The sequence below is a fragment of the Mus caroli genome, chromosome 18 (genome assembly GCF_900094665.2).
Source record: "Mus caroli chromosome 18, CAROLI_EIJ_v1.1, whole genome shotgun sequence".
Classification (NCBI taxonomy): domain Eukaryota; kingdom Metazoa; phylum Chordata; class Mammalia; order Rodentia; family Muridae; genus Mus; species Mus caroli.
In genome coordinates, this window is record NC_034587.1 from 29,467,896 (window position 1) to 29,474,339 (window position 6,444).

Below are 6,444 nucleotides of genomic sequence, written 5' to 3' on the forward strand. Positions count from 1 at the left end.
TATAGCCTGTAAGCCATGCTAGTAATTATGCATGCATTTTTACGCATATATCTTTTAGTATGCATATGTCTATATATTCATTCTAGTATCAGTTCTGTTCCTTTAGAAAACACTGGCTAATAATAAAGAGAACTTGGTTAAGAATTTCACAAAAGAGGGCATCTAAGTGATCAGTAAAGGTGGGAGAGATGCTTATCTTGTTATAATTAACATAATATTTAAAATTTACTCTTACTATGCTTGGAAGGTCAAAAAGAAGAACAAAATAAAGCCTCCAACATGTAAGCTCTCAGCCTGTGCAGGCTGAATAATAGCAGCTTTCTTCCCTGTTTTCTCAAACAAAGACTTTTTTTTTTTGGCTTTTCGAGACAGGGTTTCTCTTTGTAGCCCTGGCTGTCCTGGAACTCACTCCGTAGACCAGACTGGCTTCGAACTCAGAAATTCGCCTGCCTCTGCCTCCCAAGTACTGGGACTAAAGGTGTGACACCACCACTGCCTGGCTACAAAAACTATTTTTTTTAAGTTTTATTTATTATTTACATGAGTACACTGTAGCTGTCTTCAGACACACCAGTAGAGGGCATCAGATCTCATTACAGATGGTTGTGAGCCACCATGTGGTTGCTGGAAATTGAACTCAGGACCTCTGGAAGAGCAGTCGCTGCTTGTAACTGCTGAGCCATCTCTCCAGCCCCCTACAAAGACTATTAACTTGACTGATCTTGTAAAATTTGCTGATCTTGTAAGACAACAGGGCCTAAGAATGGTATTTCTGCTTTTGTAATCAAATTTGCATACTCTGCTAAATGACTAGGATAACTCCAAAACATAAATGTTGAAAATAGACCCTATCTGCATGTAGGCACTGAAAAATGTAATTTCGTGATTTTTACTTTATAAGCCTTGGGCTGATGGTATACTAGGGCCTAATCAGATCTGTTGCCATGACAGCAATGGAGTCTTCTGGCCTGTTGCTACAACAGGGGAGTCTGGGTAGTAGAATGTTCAGGTCTGTTACCATGAGAGCAGTGGATGCTCGGTAATCAGCAATTTGGGTCTGTTGCCATGGCAGTAGGTGACCCTGGGTAATCAAGTATAGCTAGGGACTAAGGCTTGAGAACACTCTCAGGGGCAGACATGGGCCAAATCAATCTGAATGCCAGTATCTAATTAAAAACAAAAAGTCTTCTCTTATTAAAAGTTATTTCTGGTCATGGTGAGATATATCTGAGTGAGCCCAGACCCATAACAACCTTTTTTTTAAGTTTTTTGAGACAGAAGCTATATACATAACCCTGTCTGTTCTGAAACAATATATAGAGCAAGGTGGCCTTGAATTCACAGAGATCTGTTTGTTGCTGTCTTCCTAATACTAGTTTTAAAGGCATACACCACTAAGCATCAAGCCCAGTGAGATACACATCTTGATGGGCCATCAGGGATATGCAGATAAGACCTAAGAGTGGTACTGCACACACTAAACCAAAGCTTGGGCTGACAAGGATGTCAGGAAGAGTTCTCAGGAGTCTCATATGTCTGACAAAGTAAAACAGGTACCCCGATGACCTGAGAATCTCGCACATAGCTCAACACACAGAGGACAACTATAGAAGGATACAATACAGCCATAGTTGAGTACCTGCCCTTCATCTCACATCTCAAACAACTGTTCCTGAGCTGTAGCACCATCTGAGAGGTGGTGGAAGCAACTCACTAGAAGAGGGACTTGGAAAGTTACAGACTGTCCTCTGGTTGCACTGTCCTCTGCATTTTGGCCTGTTGTGATGTGAGGAGCCTCTGTTACATGCTCTTACTGTCATAAACAATGTCATGCCTTTCCCATCATGGTGGACTGAAATAGCCTGAAACCCTGAGCTAGAATCAATCTTCTCTCTCCTACATATGATCAAGTACATTCAGTGTAGTTGATTCAAACAAACTTGTTTAGGGTGAAAACATGGCTTGTTGTTTCCCAAGAACTACAGCTCCCAGCATTCTGGAGAGTTACCTTGTTCTTGGGCCTTAGAGGTTAACTTTGGCTCTTACATTGTGAGGAGAATGGAATGGAATAGAATCTTCTGGTAAGATTTCTTCCCTACCTTTGCCCATTGGTGCCTAGCAACCTATGACTGATGGTCCTGCACTATAGGTCTCCTCCAGGTGCACCTAGAATCTGCCTTTGCCAGAAACCTCCTCAGGGTTGGTCTTGGTCTTTCAAAACAAAACCGTGGTGTTGGAGGACTCTGCTCCTGTAAGTGTTTCTGCTCAGATGGAAGGGTCTCCTGGGACTCAGAAGTCCAGGAACCATGCAGCTCTGAGGGGAGAAGCTGTTCTAATGGAAGGGCATCCCAAGACACAGGGGCCAGGAACCACACAGATCTGAGGTTAGAAAGTGTCCCAATAGAAGGGAATTTTACAGATACCAGGAACCACATAGCTCTGAGAGGAAGCCTCCTCAGCAGAGTTGTTGCAGCTCCCAGGAGAAGATACTGTCTTAGTCATGGTTTTACTGCTGTGAACAGACACTACAACCAAGGCAAGTCTTATAAAGGACAACATTTAATTGGGGCTGGCTTACAGGTTCAGAGGTTCAGTCCATTATCATCAAGGTGGGAGCAGGGCAGCATCTAGGCAGGCATGGTGCAGGAGGAGCTGAGAGTCCTACATCTTCATCTGAAGGTTGCTAGTGGAAGAATGACTTCCATGCAGTTAAGATGAGGGTCTTATAGCCCACACCCACAGTGACACACCTACTTCAACAGGGCCATACCTTCTAATCATGCCATTCCCTAGACAGCATATACAAACCATCACAGGGGGGCTGGTGAGATGGCTCAGCGGGTAAGAGCACTGACTGCTCTTCTGAAGGTCCTGAGTTCAAATCCCAACAACCATATGGTGGCTCACAACCATCTGTAACAAGATCTGACTCCCTCTTCTGGTGTGTCTGAAGATAGCTACAGTGTACTAACATATAATAAATAAATAAATCTTTAAAAAAAAAAACAAAACAAAAACATCACAGGTATCCACAGCTGAGCTGAAGAACTCAGGAGCTTCAGCCTGGCTCCCTCTCTTTGGTTCTTTTCTTTTTGGCTTCTTCCACTGAGAATCACAGGAAGCATGAAATCTCATGAAAGATTTATTGGAGGGTCCAGGGTGTGGAGGGATGAATCCAGAGATAACTGCCCTCTGCTCCTGGGAGCAGATGGCAGGGAACTGGACAAAGGGACAGTTCTTATATAGGATTTCTGAGGGGGCAGAGCTTCTCAGGGCAGAGATTTCTATAGTGAGGATTGGTGAGATTTCAAGTCCTGAGCTTGGGGGAGCTCAGGGCTTGGTGGCTTTTTTTCACCCCGTTTTCCCTGCATCGGGTCCATGAGTTAGGGTAGGAAGTCTTCTCTGGCCACAGTTGGCTTTTACTGAGGTGCCATCCCTGTGGGGCTGCTGGGGGTGGGGTCTGGAGGGGTGAGACCACAGAGAAGGTGCTGCCTCAGTGTATAGCACCTATGGGACAGCTCCTGCAGTGGTGTTTCCCTAAAGCTGTAGGCTGAGGCTGAAAAAGTGTCACCACTGTGGACAGCTCCTGAGGGGCAGCTGAGATGGGAAAGGCAGTACTGCAACCGTGGACAGCTCCTTGTTACAGACAGGGGCTAACATACCATAGAGTTTATGCAGTACAGAGGATGGAGCCCAGAGTTTCAGTCACCCTAGCACAGAATTCCCCCATCCACCATAAGCCAGGCTCCCAGCACTGCCTTCCCTTGTTTCTTCCTTTCTTTGTTTTATTCCAAGTTCATTATATTTATTTCTTTATTTATCCTGTTTACTTATTAGTTGGGTCAGGGGCCTCTCTGCATAGCCCTGGAAATCACTAAATATACCTGCCTTCAACTCAAAGTTCTACCTGCCTCTGTTCCCCAAGTGATGGGATTAACGGCCTGCATGACCTCACCTGACTTCCTACTATGTCTCTAATCTCAAGAAGATTTTGTGCTGGAATGTTTGTTTATAATGTCTTGCTTTGTTACTTTATTAAACATTGACCTCACCAAGATGGAGGCAATCATGTGGAGGGCAGACATCTCGGCTGGTAACCTCACCAAGATGGAAGCAACCATGTGAGTTCACCACCATCTAGGTTGATATAACATACAGCAGGTAACATACAGCAGAATGGCAGCACCCATAGGATAACACTCACTACACAGTACTCTCTACATAAAAAGGAAAACACCACAAGCTTTTATCATGCTTGCTTCCTATCTGGGGGTGAGAGAGAGTAGGGGGAAGGGAGGGATAAAGAAAGAGAGAGAAGTAGGAAGGGAAGGAAGGAGGGAGGAAGGAATATGAATTTATAGACATGATAACAACAGAAAACAAAACATACCAAAGACAAAAAACAAACAAACAAACAAACAAAAGCAGAGGTCAGGGAGACCCTAAAGCAGAGGAGCAACTTATCCCCGTGTTTATTGTTGAGGCTACTATTTGTATTTGGGTCCCATGTACAAAAGAATAAACAAACAAGCAACAACAATGTAATCCCAACTTTTAGCCATCAGTGATCACTCAGACCTGTGTTCTCAGCATTCTGGGGACTGAGGCTGAGAGTTCGAGGCCCACCTGGGCTACAGAGTGAGTTCCAGGACAGCCAGGATACACAAAGAAACCCTATATCAAAATAAGGGGTGGGGAGACAGAGGAAGAAGAGGAAGAGGGAGGAGGAGGAAAAGAAGAAGTAAAGAGGAGGAAGGGAGGGAGGGAGGGAGGGAGGGAGGGAGGGAGGAGAGAGAAACAGAGAGAGACAGAATCAGTAGCAGGCTTCTACTCATCCTACCCTAAGTTCCAACAACCAGCAGAATTAGCCTTGCTGTGTGTGCTGTGGCAACACCCCAGGTTATGAACTGCTGAAGAGAGAACTCTGGGTTCTGGGCACCTGGACCAGTTCAACTTCCCAACCCAGTGCCCGATGGTCCATCCCATCCACAGCCCAAGGTCACTTTGCTCTCATTCTATCTTTTTGTTTTGTTTTGTTTTTTTTGAGACAGGGTTTCTCTGTGTAGCCCTGGCTGTCCTGGAACTCACTCTGTAGACCAGGGTGGCCTCGAACTCAGAAATCTGCCTGCCTCTGCCTCCCAAATGCTGGGATTAAAGGCGTGTGCCACCACGCCCGGCTCATTCTATCTTTTTAATGCCAGAGTAATTATTTTAAGTTTAATTTATATGGCTTTTAAATGTATACATTTATGTGTGTGGATAGAGTGCAGGTGCTCAGGGAGGACAGAGGCATTGGATTTCCTGACGTGAGCAGGCATTATAGATAGATAGATGGATAGGTAGATAGATAAACAGACAGATGGAAGGATGGACAGACAGACAGATAGATAGACAGAGAGATAGACAGAGAGATAGACAGAAAGATAGAATAAAAGTAAAAATAAATACATAATAACTATAAACACAAATGTGAGGGACTTGGAATGACACTGAGAGACAGCAGTGCTGGGGATCTGACTTATGAGGGAGGTGGGAGCCTTGGCCTTGGATGCCCAAAGCACTGGGCTCCATCCTTTCAGTACTGGAGAACTGCATAAAGTGGGGATGCTGGCCCATGCCTGTAATCCCAGCATATAAGAGCTGGAAATAGGACCAGAAGATCATCTTCAGCAACATAGCAAGTAGGAGCTATCCTGGGCTAAAAGAGACCCTCTGCAAAAGTAAAAACAATTCTTTTTTTTTTTTTCTGACTGATACAAATGGGCATTTTAACTCTTCCACTGCTGTTCTGATTTTCTCTATCTTTGTTGGTTTTGTTTCACATAACTAAGAGACTCTGCTCAGAAACACTAACATGGAGGCTTATGAACCACCTGTTTGCGCTCCCACTTGTGTCCCTGCCTTCCAAGGTAGCTAGCTATCTTACAACTTGGTGAATGTAAAGAGATTCAGAATGCCCATCTGTCCAGCATTGTTGCCTTCTGAATTGTTTGGTTACAGTTTTCATGGTTGCAGGGATGTGTGTTGTATGATAGTGCAGACCCATGTGTTAGCTGTGTTGGGGGATGGTGAGCAGGTGGCATCCAAGCTTGGTGTCAGGTGAAGGGGCTGACAAACAGCAGTTCCATGACATTCAGGTCTTGTTTTTATTTCATTCATTCACTCGTTTATCATTTATCTATCTATTTACTAATTACTTACTTATTTGTTAGCTCACTAGTTTATGGTTTGTTTTTGTTGTTTTTGGTTTGTTGTTTTGTTGTTGCTGTTGTTGTTGTTGTTGTTGTTGTTGTTGTTGTTGTTTTGAGACAGGGCTTCTCTATGTAGCCCTCACTGCTCTGGAATTCACAAGCTGGTCTGCAAGCCTCTAGACAGGATAGGAGGCAGAGGAAGAGAAGGAGGAGGAAGAAGAGGAGGAAGAGGAGGAGGAGGGGGAGGAGGGGG